Source organism: Cavia porcellus, unplaced genomic scaffold (assembly GCF_034190915.1).
Source record: "Cavia porcellus strain 051 isolate PalLab524CR breed Dunkin Hartley unplaced genomic scaffold, mCavPor4.1 scaffold_23, whole genome shotgun sequence".
In the NCBI taxonomy this organism is placed as follows: domain Eukaryota; kingdom Metazoa; phylum Chordata; class Mammalia; order Rodentia; family Caviidae; genus Cavia; species Cavia porcellus.
In genome coordinates, this window is record NW_026947506.1 from 38,643,853 (window position 1) to 38,658,739 (window position 14,887).

A 14,887-nucleotide genomic window follows, 5' to 3' on the forward strand; every position below is an offset into this window, starting at 1 on the left:
TATTTCGTGATGTATTTGTTCCATCACTTTATTTTTGGACTACATTTAAATGCAAATCATGGACAACTTGAAATTGTCCTGCAGCTCACTGATACACTTTCTATTTGTTACCATTATTTTAAGATTTCTTTTTTCTTATTTCTTTATTATGGCTATCTTATATTGATGATGAGGGTCTTCAAATTCACTAATGTTTTCTTCTATGATGTCTAACCTGTTACTAATCCTCTAGTATCTCAGAGATTCTACCTAAATTTTTTGAGCTTTGTTGTGGAATGTAGTGAACTAGAAGTGGTTTGATCCTTTAAAGGATTTTGAAGCTTTATTAGGTAAGTTCTAAACATTTTTTTCTGGACAGAACTTACTGTCATTTAAGATCAGGTAATTCTTTGCAGTAAGGGGATATCTTGTTCTTTGTAGGATATTTAGTAGTGAACCTATTAGTCACTAATTTCCAGGAACACCAAATAGTGTGAGCTAGAAATCATTTATTACACTTTAAAAAGACCATTTTGAAAAAGAAGAAAAAGTAAACAGAGACCTTGATATGTGGCCTAGAAATCCAGAGTATTTACATAGAAATTTCTAACTCCTGTTGTGGGAGATATTCTTTAACCATTTGAAATTAATGGTAGTACAAGAAAAACATTCTTATTTTTTCAGTATAGAATTACTAAGCCCACAGCCTTTGAAACTAGTAAAAGTATGAGTTGAGTCTGACAATGTGACCTAGGGCAGATTTTTAGCACTCTGAATCTTTTTTCCTCTCTTGTGAACTAGAACCAGTATATATTTATCACTTAGGGGTTGTTTTTTAGAGACTTAAATAAAAATAAAAGCTTGATCAGTGCATACACTTAGCAGCTGCTACTGTTATTTTACTTCAGGAATGTGCTCTTAATTTATGGTTTACTGTCCAGCTCAGTTTTGATAATATGGGGCATTGTCATCTATCTTTGAGGTCATACAGAAAGATTTTGTATGATGTGTACAATGCAAGTGCATATTACCCAGGCACTCAATAATCCTGGGGATGTTTTCAAGCTGAGGCTTATCATCAATGGAATACAGCATACATATCAACCAGAAAAATATTTTTAGCAAGGTAGTCTTACCCTGAGGAGATGGCTAATATTATTGCATAAGTGATCCCCCTACCTCAGCCTTCTTTGTAGCCAGGACTACAGGCATATACTGTCATGCCTGGTTTTTAGCTATGTAGTCTTAATGGCCTATATGATTTTTTAAAAGCCAAATTTTTATTACAAAATAAACCACATGTATTTTACTGTACATGGATATGTCTCTTTTTTTTGAGACAGGGTCTTGTGATGTGCAGGCTGCCCAGAGTGACCTCAAACTCATGGTGATACTCCTGCCTCAGCTTCCCAAGTTCTGGGGCTACAGGCATGTGTCACCATGCCCAGCTGGATATGTTTTTAATTAGTAACATATTTAGTAAAACATTTACTATGAAAACTATTTATAAAATTGTTAAGAGATGACAGTAAATTGAGCACCGTAGTTTAATATAAGCAAATTTTAAATGATTTAAAACTCAGTTTGTTAATAAAAGCATTTATAAAAGCCTTCTCTCAGATAGTTGAATTTTTGTGTTATGTAGTTTAACTCTCATATTATCCCACAGATATCTTTAAATGATTTATATTTAGTTTTAATTTGACAAATTAATCATGTATTATACATAGTGAAAATTGTCAAAATAAAGATAATTATATTTTTACACAAAAATTTATACTCCATAGCCTAACAAAATTTTTAAACATACTTCATTTTTTCTATTTAATTTTAAATTTCTAAATAGTTTGTATGAAATATTCTTATATGTGTTCTATGTAGATCCCCATTTATTCCCCCTAACTAAGGGTCTCACTGTGTAGCCCAGAGTGGCCTCAAACATGAGATCCTCCTCCCTAAACCTGGGATTACAAGATTGCACCACAACAGTCTCTATGTACCTTTTGATTTCACTTTTACATCATTTTGATTAGCAAAGTTGTAATAAAAATGCATGCAGATAAGACACTTGTCACTCTTAACCTAGTATCTAGCTTGGTAATTAAAGGGATGTATAACTATTCAATGATGAACTAAAATCATTTTTCCTTAAATGCTGCTGAAGATTAAAGATTAAATTGGCCTTGGGCATTATTGGTGGATCAGAGTGGACAGTGCAGAAATCATTTTTTGTACCAGAAATCAAATTCAGGACTTTATGTTTCCCAAGCAGTCACTGTGCTGCTGAGCTATATCCCAGAAATCTCTAAAAGATACTGGGTTCTGGCAAAATTTTATCCAGGAAGTTTTGATTATTTTTAGACACATGCACAAATGTATAGAGCAAGTATGAATAACAACCTAGTCTTTAGAAAAGTGTCATTCTTCTAAATGCATTCTTACCCACATACAGTTGAATTATGAAACTGCTATTTACATAAGTCAAAACCAATGGAATATTGACAGTTTTACATTGTTTAAGCTAGAATATATTTATATACCTACACATATGACATTCAGTGTCTAATAGCTTTTGTGCTAGTCATACACATTTTATTTATAATTTTAAAAAATGCTTTCTTCTTATAATTGCTTACTCATTTAGAAGAACTGAAATTTTACTGCACAGCTGAGAATATAATTTGTTATGTGATCATTGGTATGAATTGAATAGTGTGGATATTTATATTCTGCATAGGGTGTGTTTTGAATTTAAGTGTCATATTTACAATGAGTGCACGCACCTAACATTTTGGAAAATTTGACTTGATAGAACTTATATTGACTTTATTCAAGTGGAATTGTGTTAACTCGTAAAGGATCAATCTGTGGCTGCTCCTGGACTCCTAGGAACTGTAGCTGCTGGGGGCTCTTAGTGAAAGTGTGTGGGGCTTGTGTGAGTGGTACTCTCACATTAAGTGCCATTATTTGGGAGTTTTCTGAGTAACACTGTTGCAGAAAAATCAAGTGGAAGACTCGTTGAAGCAAGTCCAGAAGGCAACTTTTATTGATCGGACACTGGTGGGTTGGTGGGGATCTATTTCAAATCACCACCCACAGGTCAGTTTAGAGTGCAGTTTAGATACACTGTGCAAGCAGGAAGTTCAAGGCTGATGGCAGGTTATTACATTATTGAGTACATGAATTAAGTTGCATATTTTCAGACAAGCTAGTTCTAAATAGGTTTACTTAAAAGGAAGTGGTTACCATAATATAGAACATCCCAGGAATGGGGAAGGGCACTTAAGCAGAACCAGTAAAGGGTCTCCCAAACATGAAGTGCCTGAAGCAAGTTGGAAACAATATATATATTCTTCTAACTAAGCAAAAACACAAGCTAGACACAGTCAGGTTGACCCAGCACATTTATCAAAGAAAAGCAGCTGGACACAGACCATCAAGGCTGACTGAATTTAGCAGGCTATGTGACAAGCAGCAGGAGCATAGTCACAGGCCACTAATTGGTTTTTCACTTTGCTACAGAACATCTGTAAGTTGAGTCCTGGAAAAATGGTGGATGGATGAGAGCAGAATTCAGAGGCTTCCTGAGACAGACAACACAGATGCCAAAATAAAACACTGTGGGGAGGCCCAGGCAGAGGGAGATGGATCCTCTTACCCAGCAAGAAACTAAAGGGACAAGAATTAGTCAGATATGTATTCCCAGGGCTACTAGTGATGCAGCTAAGATTCAATACTCTCGCTGCAGTGCCCGAATTCATGTGGCTGGGACTGAGTGAACTGCCCAAATTCCCATTGTTTCAACTCCCTGGAACCGCAGTTGCACTGAAGTCTGAGGTTGGCAAGCCTAGTGGAGAATGGAGATGGCAAGGGACCTGCATTGACCTGTGGTGAGTTTTGGGAATAAAACCCTTTCACAAGTAAGGGGCTCCAACAGGATGACATTTTAGAACTGGGCAGGACTGGCAGAAAAAGAAACAGCAGTGACTTCAGTCAGTTGTTCCATGCCCAGATGAAATTGGTGGGATTTGCTCAGCCTGGGTCATGCCCCTGGTTGAGACCCAATAAGTTATCCCAAACCAATTCCCTATGTACAGCACACACTAATGCAGTGAAGACCTCAGTAGGTTAGCTGACTCAGAGGAGAGGGACTATCATACACCATCATTGTTTGCCCATCAATAGCATACTGGAGTGGGCAAAAATATCTAGCCAGCACACTTCAGAAGAACCATAACCAACAAAGTAAAGGGACTGGGACCTCCTCTACACACCTGTATGGAAGAAACCAAAAACATGACAAGAGGAAGAAACAAGAAAAAAAATCCCCATCCCCCAACTTTGAGAACATTGATCCAGGAGAGGTAAATACAAAATATATTAAGGACAGCCAACATGCATTTGTGGACATAAAAAGATATCTTTGGGACCTCATGTATGAGCTCAAAAGTGAAATATTTAATCAAAGCAAGATATAAGTAGATTTATAAAAGAAATGCTAAGCACCTCTCAAGAAGACACAGATTGAAGAATGGAGGAACACAAAAAAAGGAGAGAAACATTTGATGAAGAGTATATAAAAAGCATAGAATACATGAAGCATACTCAAGAAGATTACCAAGAAATTAAAAAAAAACTCCATTGAAAGCTAGCAAAGCTGCTTGAGAGAAACTAAGGATAGATTATCAACACTTGAAGACAGATTTGTAATGTATGAGCATGAAAGGAAAATTTTCATAAAAATAAAAAGGAAACAGGCCTTAACAATACAAAGGCTAAAAGATGACAAGGTGTATAACTTAAGAATAAATAATGTGAATGAAGAAGCAGGGCTGAAAACAAAAGAACTACAAAGGCTATTCACAGAAATAATTAAGGAAAACTTCCCAAGCATAGGAAAAGGAAATGATATTCAGATGTCTGAGGTCCACAGAACTCCAGCCACCTACAACCAAAACAGAGCCACACCCAGACATATAATAATCAAGATCCCAGAAATACAATATAAGAATGGAATATTAAAAGCTGTCAGAGAAAAGAAACAGATCACATACAAAGGAAAACCCATCAAAATCGTGGCAGACTTCTCAACACAGACAATCAAATTAAGAAGAGCCTGGAGTGAAGTATTCCAAGCCCTGAAAGAAAATAACCTCCAGCCCAGATCAATGTACCCTGAAAAACTGTCTCTAGAAATTAGTGCAGAATCAAGATGCTTCAAAGACAAAGAGGAACTAGGGGAATTCGCAACCACCAATCCAACCCTACAGAGAATACTGCAGGGCATTCTCAAGCGAGAGAAAAGTACCAGGATTTCAGGAACAGTGGAAGAGAGGCCTCAAAGAATGGAGCACAAAATGAAATGAAGGAGAAAAGCAGACAACTGGCAGAAAAATAGCACAACAGAAATGAGGCAGAGAAGGTTGGCTATAATTTCTAATATAGATGACATTGATACACTATAATAAAAAAAAATAAAAAAAGAGAAACACAGGCAGAGTAGATCAGGATGTAGGGTCTTCCAAGGACCCTCTTTATATGACATATAATTAACCTGAAAAAGTGTTTATGGACCAAAACTCAAATATGAGAAAACAATGCTCTAGGTGACAGGCAATCAGAGAGTAATAGGGGCAACCAACCAGCACCTGCAGATAGGTGGGAAAGACAGGATTTAGTAGGTAAAGGAATACAACTCGAGATCAAATCCAGGAGGGAAAAGGTTCAGAACCACTTAGGTAAATAGCGGGTTCCGCCCAGTCTAAAAACTGAGGGTGTTGGTGAGACCCAAAAATGCACAGTGCATTTGGGGGAAGTGAAAGGGGAGAAATAGTCTTAAAATAGAAAGCAGAGGATATTGTTAATAGTGTATCAGGATTTAAAGCTCACATCATTCAAACCACCCTGCTTTGCACTAGTTCTGAGGTCACAGACAGCTATACCTAAAATAGAAGGATATAGTATAGTAATCATCCTTAATTCCCTATTAACTTAATCTGAAGCCCTGTATAACTTATACTGTTTTACCATGACTGATCTTAGTTCAATCTGGTTTGTTAGATTGCTGTTTGGCATTGACGGATTTTTTTCAAAACTGTTATGATTGGTAGTATCAAATCTGAGAGTATAGGAAACTACACTGAATATGACAAGATTCACTATGATACCCATTCTAGTTTGATTATTACCTGCTTTTGAAGTTTTACACTATCTACAATGTTTTGTTCTTATTAATACTGTTATGCACTACTATATTCAGTTATACTAAGCTTGATGATATACACAGTTCTACTGAAGATAACGAGACAACACAGTAATCATTTTAGATTACCTTACACTGTGGTTTTATATGACTTTTTCATTTCACGTTTTTATAGGAATTTGTTTTGTTTTGTATTGCTATGCTTTATTTTTTCCTCTAATACAGAAAGTATAGAAATACATGTAGAGACTCATGCATGTGTAGAACCTATAAACAGTTTGTGAGAACTGATCATATAATGCATGATGAAATGAACAACTACTTTGAAGAAAAAGAGACACTTCAGTACCCAGTGCTGATGCCTTAGTGCCATGATGTGAAATCCAACAATACTATTATTGTTTGTGCACAGTGATTTTAGCCTGCTTTGGTTTGTTTAAACTTAGAATAAATGAAGGTATGGGTAACTGCATGTATGTGTTTAAGTGTATATGATTGACAACCATATTATTTTTTGTTAGATAGTTGAACTGAACTGTTTGCAGTCTCACTGTTTGAATCCCCACTTTGTATGCTTCACTTTTGTACTTGAACAACTATTTGTAAGAGGACAATATATAATTATCAACTAGTGGTTTGATTACTACCTTAGTTTATTTTGTCTTTGAAAGTATGCATTATTTGTACCCTTTTTCTGTTTTGTTTAGTCTTTCTTTAAATAAAATTTAAAACAAAAAGAATATCTGTAAGTTTACTATTCTATAACTGTGCCTGACAAGATGTAACTTTGCAGCCTAGGCATTTAATATGTAATTGTAAAGCCTCATCTTTAATTAAAATTTATAAATATAGTGAGCCACTTGCATTTTGGAAATCAAGAAGATTCCCATGAGTTTCTTGAGTACACTGTTGGTGTTATGCAGGAAATGTGCTAGAATGGCACCAATATGTGAGTACAAGTCATTTATTCAGTTTACATTGCTAGATTATCACACTTACTTTGCCTTTTATGTTGAAAATATATAGATCTGTTTGCTTTGCTCTTTGGATTTGCATTGTTTCTTCCCCACCTTATTTGCATTTTTTTTAAATCACTAAAATTTTTAAAGACATGCTTAATATCATAGTTTGAATTTGTTCAATTGTAGATGTCATTAAATGAATATTCATTTTGCTATTTGATTTCTGAGTGTCAGGGTGCCTTGGGAGTTTGAAAAGTATTTGCTTCTCCTTTCTAATCATGTCAGACATTTTCTCTGTTGACCTCCAGCCTTATAAATATGTTTTTGCCTCTTCTCTCTCTGTCTGTCTCTGTCAGTACTAGTTTATACAACTTCTCCTAAAATCTAAATGCAGATTCAAGAGAAATTTGTTTGAGGCTGGCACCATTCCTAACCCACCTGCTACTTCCCATGCATCTGGTACTGATACCTCACTTTATATTCCACTCGCTATCCAGGCCTTCACAGTCTGAATAATGACAGATTTTTGCTTTCCCAAGTCCCATGTGGGCCACAGGCCTGCTGAGGGCATCTTCCTCCCGCTGCCTTACTGAAGATCACCCATGTTCTCACACTTTTTTGTCCATGTAAAAGTATACATGATAAATGCTTAGTATGATAATTTAAGTCATGAAATGTATTTTAAATTTTTTTAAGACTGGTGTGTTATTATAAGAAATTGTAACAATTTATGTGTACAGGGGACCAAATTCATGAAATTTTTCCTACACTGTGTGTAAGTTTAATGTTTCCCAATATAGTAGAAGAAATGTTATACTGTTTAATTACTTTTATTTTGAAATAGTATTTGTATGCTCTAATTTCAACACTTGAAACTGCCATATTGATTACACTTCCTTATCTTTTGTGTTTTATTTCCTTTTCAGCCCAGTGTTTAAATTGCAAGGGTGTTTCAGATACTTTGGACCCATATCTTGATATTACATTTGAGATAAAGGTAAATTTAATAATGCTTGTGATGGTAAGGTTTTAAATATTTATTACTCTTTGACTTTTTACTTAATGAAACCAGGTTTTGATATCTACATTATCAAATGTTAGATGGTTCTTGTTCTTTAGAAATTGTTTCAGCATCTTGCATTTTCTGAACTATATTTTTTGATTCTTGATCTTTTATTTTTCTGATTACAGGTGTAATATATGTTTATGATGAAAAGGACAAACACTACAGATATGTGTAGTCTTCCCTCTAGGATCAATGCTCCTAGTCATTTGATGTACACTGTACCAGAATAGATTAGGTCCTTTTTTTAAAATGAGATTATGAGGAGGGCATGGTGGTGTATAGCTATAATGCCAGGATGCTGGGAGACTGAAGCTGGAGGATCACAAGTTTGAACCCAAGATGGGCAACTTATTAAGATCCTGTTTAGAATAGAAGTATGGAATAGGCTGAGAATATAGCTCAGTATGAAGCCCCTGAGTTCAATTCCCAGTATTGCAAAAAAGGGGGAAAAAAAGGAATATTTTTAAAAAGGGATTATGCCTTTGCCTATTTGTCCCTTTGCTGTTTTCATTTGCCTCTACTTGGGCACCTTCCAAATCAGTGTGTTTGGGCAGTTGGTGGTTCAGTAGGTGGACATAGCTCCTTGTTGCTTTCCACATTTACAGTATTTCAAGTAAAGCTGCATGAGCCACCTCTTTACATATTTTTGTTCATTTTAATTTGCGTTTTAAAATTAGGAGTAATTATCCTAAAGAAAAAGTTTTTTCTCTTTCTTTCTTTTTTCTTTCTTTCTTTCTTTCTTTCATTGATTCACCTTTTTATGACATTGGGGAACTGAACTTAGGACCCTCTGCCACTTACCTTCATTCCTATTTCATTAAAAAAAATTTTTTTTGAATCAAGTCTAAGTTATTCAGGCTGAACTCACACTTGCAGTCTTCCTGTCTCACTCCCCCAAGTAGCTGAGAACATAGCTACACCATATTCATAAAAATATTTTTTTCATAAAAATTCTGATTTGGGTTTTTTTTTTTTTGAGTCTTCAGCTTGCTTACTCTTTCCATCTCTCTCAGAAACCATGACAGTGTGCTGTGGTGTGATTTTTTTTCTCCCAGGGTGCTCAGAGTGTTAACGAGGCATTGGCACAGTTTGTGACTCCAGGACAGCTAGCTGGAAAAAATTTCCTACAATTGTAGCAAATGTGATAGGGTGGGGGGTGCTACTTGTAGTCTCTGATTTGGCTGCTCCAGTTGGGGTGACAGAGAGCCTTGATTTAAAAGAGCATGGTGCATTTGAGTGGCCTGCTAGGTGGCCTTACCTTCTGGTGCCACCTGTGCTCTGGAAGCCGGAACATGTAGTATCTGGTGTCTGCCCTGCCTCAAGACAGGCAGTTCTGTGCCATTTGGGAACTAGTGCTGCCATCCTGGATACCACAGCTCTGCAACATCTGTTGAGGAGCATCTTCCTCAACTTTCCTATCACACAAGACTGGAGGGAAGGTGAGAGTCATCTTTGCTCCCAAAAGAGTTGAAGATCTTTCTTACAGTGGTACTCATGGTGTAGCATAGTGTCTGCCAAAAACCTCTAAGTTAGATTATTCAATAATATATTTCCCCTGGCAGTCAAGAGAGTATGTTTTAAGAATGGTTGCTACATATGTTTTAAGTAGATTTCTACTTTATAGTCAGGTGATGTAGATATCTATATTAACGATTTTATTCTCAAATATTCGATATTTGGGTGAAGATGGTCCTTTTATTTCCAATGTTAGAGACTTTTCCTAATGCTTTTCATTTTTCTCCCTTTTGTTTTTGGGGTAGGGAGTTTGCTGTCACAGAATTATACCAAGCTAAAAATCCAATGAGTTTTCAGGGTTTTTTAAATTAAGTTAACCTATTATTTTCTTTCTCTGCAGTGCTGTGGGTTGAACTCAGAGTCTTGTGACTGCCAGGCAAGCATTCTACCTCTGAGCTACACCTCTAATCCACATTAATCTATTTTTGACATCACCACTCCCATGTGTATCCTGATGTTTCAGAATTTTCCTTTCTTTCCTGTCATGCTACTAGGCAATTGACCAGTTTTATTGTTTTGTTTGTTTGTTTTTTTTTTGCTTTGTTTAATTTCTGTTTTTTGAGACAGAGTCTCTCTTTGTAGTTCAGGCTGTTCTTAAACTCACTATGTACTCCAAGCTGGTTTAGAACTATGAGTTCTAAATCCTCCCGCCTCAGCGTCCCAACCACTGAAATTATACGTGTGTGCCACGCTTGCTACCCCCAGTATTTTTAATTTAAATATTTTAACTGTTGATTTGAAGGAGGGTGATGCTGTTTATCTAGTATCTTTGTTTTAGAATCTTAAACTAGGGTGTTTCAGAGAAATGGCAAGGGAAAGACTAAAATACCAGTAAATTTACACATTAATCTTAATCTTTTCTTTCTGCTTATCTCAAGGTATAAAATATGGCTCCAACTTCAGAGAGGTTTACTATACATAGGTCCTCTAATGTTCTCACACTTTGAAATGCTCTGCAAATTCTATTGGTGGAAAAATTGTTAAGGTATGTAGATGATGTTATCAATAACCTTCTATGTAGAGCCAAGTCTTAAGTGCCAGTAGCTGTTAATGATTACAAATGTCCTAATTAAACAATTTTATTGATTGAGTTTCTGAGCTTTTCTTGCTTTGGATAGCAGGACAAAAGTTAAAGAATTGAAATAAGAGTTCTTTCTGTGTGCTTATGAGAATACATATTTTTACTGTATTTTTGGAGGATAAATGATCCAGTGATAAAATTGGAAACTCTTATCTGTGTTTGGGCTGAATCAGTTCTTTTTTATCCATGGTAATGAGTCAATACAGGGAGGGTTTGTACAATTTGAAACCCAAAAAGGATTTCCTCACTACATCTTTTTTCCCTTATATTGAAGCTCACTTTCTTGTTTTCTGATTTTTCACTCATACTGAATTATCTTATGTTCTTTCCGCTTACTAAAGATTAAAAATGGTCAAAACTTCAATAGCAATGCTGAGTATGGTACACTCAGGAAATTGGGGCAGAAGAATTATGAATTTGGGGCCATGTGGACTACACAGTGAATTTAAAGGCAGCCTGGTCTACATGGTAAAATACTATTTCAAAAATCAAATGAAAAATACAAGGGTATGGAGCAGAAATAACTACTACATTCTTAAATTATTTGAAATATCCTGGTATGGTGGCATGTGCCTGTAATCCCAGCAGTAGGAAAGCTGAGGCAATAGGACCTGTTGCAAGTTCAAGATCAGTTTAGGCTACATAGTGATTTCAAGGCAGGACTGAGTAAAAAAGGGTTTATGAGTTGCCAAGTCCAACCTCCTTGAAATCCCTTTCCTAAAGCAAGCAGTTTTCCTGGAAATGTGAGTTACTTGGTGGGGGGCGGTGCTAGTCTTATCTGTGGTCCATTCATTCAGCCAGATTCTGTCAGCATGGAACTCAGAGCCAGTGTTAAAATGTTCGTTTTATTGTAGTTAATACTTGCTTCCTTGCCTTCTCATCCAGAAGGCAACCTTTGAGAGAACTTCCAACTTACTGACAAAGTAAAAGGCTCAACAGGTGAAACAAGTTAAAGTGAGAATAAGTTCAGAGCGAGTGAACTCCACAGTACAAAATCCAACAGTGAGTGTGTCAGTGTTTTAACTCTGTAGAAGTGTAAAAGTGAACATTGTGAGCCCCCCGATGATTTGAAAAATAACCACAGGATATGTTAATTTTCCTTTGAGGAGAGTGAGAAAACAGTCTACGACTCCTTGTCATTTTCCTCTGCATCACCTGCTCTGGGCAGCAGTGCCCTTGCACAACTCTGAGTTTGACCACATGTGCTTTCTCATTTCATCTTTAATGGCAATGAAAATGTGAAGAGTAAACGGAGTTTAGAGAAACAGGCTCTCAGCACTGTCATGAAGCAAATATTTTTAAGGGAAGCTGTGAAACTTTGAAATTAAATTCATAGAGAACATAGTTTGTCCCCACATTCAATTTTTAAAAAATCAGTACATTGACCTAACTGTAATGTGACTCAGGAATATGAGGAAAGGAGTTTGAAATGCAGCGGTTGTTGCTTCATGTGCAAACTGCAGGTGAAACCACTGCTGCAGGATGTAATGCATCAGATGACAGCCACCTGCCCACAAGTTCACCGTGTGACCATCCAGCATAAACACAGAGTCCATATTTTCCATCTCTGCTGTCAGGCTCTGGTGAATATTTTGGTGATGTTTCAGTCATATCACAGTGTGACTATGTCTTAATTTACACAATTATTGAATTTCTGGGAAGTGTAGTGTCTGTGAAAACTGTGGCAATAATACAACTGGAATTTTCCCACATATGTTAGGACATGTGGGGGGAGGAGCCTCCTCCATGGCACTGTGGCAACCCCAGATGGCCCCTGAGACCCTGAGTCAGAGATGCAGAAACGTTAAAGGTGAAGAGGCAGAGAATGCTTACTCCCACTTGACCTTAAGATAGAACAGTTGGGCTGTGCTGTCATTTGCACAGTGATTTTCCCCTTGTTTCTTTCCTAATCTACCTTGGTTCCCAAGTTCAATGTGCAAGAGAATTATTATACATTTGTGTAAATGAGGCCATTTTTGTACTGCAACCAAGTATACCTTCCTTACTGTTCAGCTCCAAGAATCCCCCTTCTACACTAAGGACAACTAACTTCTCCATGGGATCTTGGTACAAGTTAAACTCCTCACCGAAGAGTAGAAACATAGCAGGTGTTTTACTGTTTCCTACAGCTGGCAGCTAATCTTGAGAGTGTGTCAAACTCTTTCCAACTGCCAGAGGCAGCCCACATTTACTACAGGTTACCCCAGAGGCTGAGTGGGTCTGTTTTCCATAATTAAAGGAGATATTGGCTCTGTTTGGAAATAGCTGCTCTGCTTCTGAGGCTCCAAAAGAAACAAGGGTACCATAGAAGTCAGAAGCCCATCATTTGGCTCTTTTGTTTAGACTTAGTTCTCAAGAATTAGAAATGTATCTGGAAATAGGAAAAGTCTAGAGCTGCAGAATTATTGTTGCTGAAAGGAGTTGATATAAATTTTATTTTTATTTAATGAGAAAATTTTGAATCCAGAATTTATAGCCTGATACTGGCTTGTAGATATATATATATATATATTTTTGAGGTACTGAGGATTGAACCCAGGACCTTGCACTTGCCAGGCAGGCACTTATGCCACTGACCTAAATCCCCGGCCTGTAGCTAGCTATATTTATAGTGATAAAATATTTAGTAAATATAAGCCATGACAAAACCTGCATAACAGCCATGTTACTGGCTTGTCTCTTTCTTTTGGCCAGGATGCAGTCCACTTGGAACAGAGAAAAGTCTGTTGAGGGAGCTTGCTACAGAGCCTGAGGCTGGCACTGCCACTGCCAGTTCCCATGAGAATCTGGACCTCATCTTAAGCCTGTGAAACAAGTTTAAGAAGGCTTTGCTACCCCTGACATTATCCTCAAATCAAGCAGAGAAGTTTTCTCAGAAAACAGTTTAGCCAAACTTGATGAGTCTTTGCCCATTGTAAATAGTCTTTATAATAATAACAAGAACACATGGCAGTGGATCCACTTCCTGAACCCTGTGAGGCTGAGAAGGAAACTCAGGACAGAGGTGAAACCCCCCAGGAGGTCAAAGCTTGCTACCTGAGAACCTGCAGGATTCTGGTCCAGCAGATACAGTGGAGCAGCTGAGCCTGGCTCCCTCCACACATTTGGAAGGTGGGTGTGAGCCGCAGCTCTTGATTTCCCTCAGTGGAGACCAGTGTGGTGACACAGAGGCCCCTTCCTGGAACACAGGTGAATCTGCTGACACACTGTCCTCTGCTCAGTCTCACAGGACACCAGGTACCCATCCTGAAGGGAGCCCTGAACTCAGTCAAGAGGAGAGGTTCGGTAAAGATAAGGCCAGCCAGAAGGTTCCAGATTGCCCTCCAGTTAAAGAGAAAATCAGTAGCCTTAGGAAAGCCACACGCCAAGCTCCGGCAGCTGCCTTGAAACTGATTGGTTCTTGACAAGATGAGTGAACATGAATGGAATTGTTGTGTACTGTAGTTGACTGGTTTTATACTTAAGCCTAGCAAAAGATTGCCAAAAACTATATCTAAATAGGCAGTTATTGCTTTAGGGGAAAAGGAAATCAAAATCACAAATCTCTTCCTCCTCTATGCCTATGACACATGGCAGAATATTACTCCTTTCCTTTCCTTTTCTTTCCTTCTCTTCCCTTCCCTTCCCTTTCCTTCCCTTCCCTTTCCTTTCCTTTCCTGTGGGAAACCCTGCAATTGGCCGTCATTTTATGTTAATAAGACAACAGGCATCTTAATGTTAAGTTTCTATTTAGTAGTTAAGTTTCTGTCATTCCTTACCTAACCTGTCACATGTCTCTGTGGTTCGGCCCTTACAGTGATTTATGGGTCCACGTGCAGGAGACTCAAATTACCCTATACCTCCAGCCTCATTAGAACTTTCCACTGTTACTAAGTTACCTGCTGATGTATCAGAACCCAACTGCCTCCTCCCTCAATATTCTGTATATTTGTTACTCTTTCTTTGAATAAATGAGACTTGATCAGAATCCTGTCTTGTCTCCATCTTTATGTCTCTTCTTTCTTTTCATCCCCACTCCCCCTCTAGGGTCTTCGTGGACGTACCCACAAGCCGGGACAAGTGGTGCCCCAATGTGGGGCCCG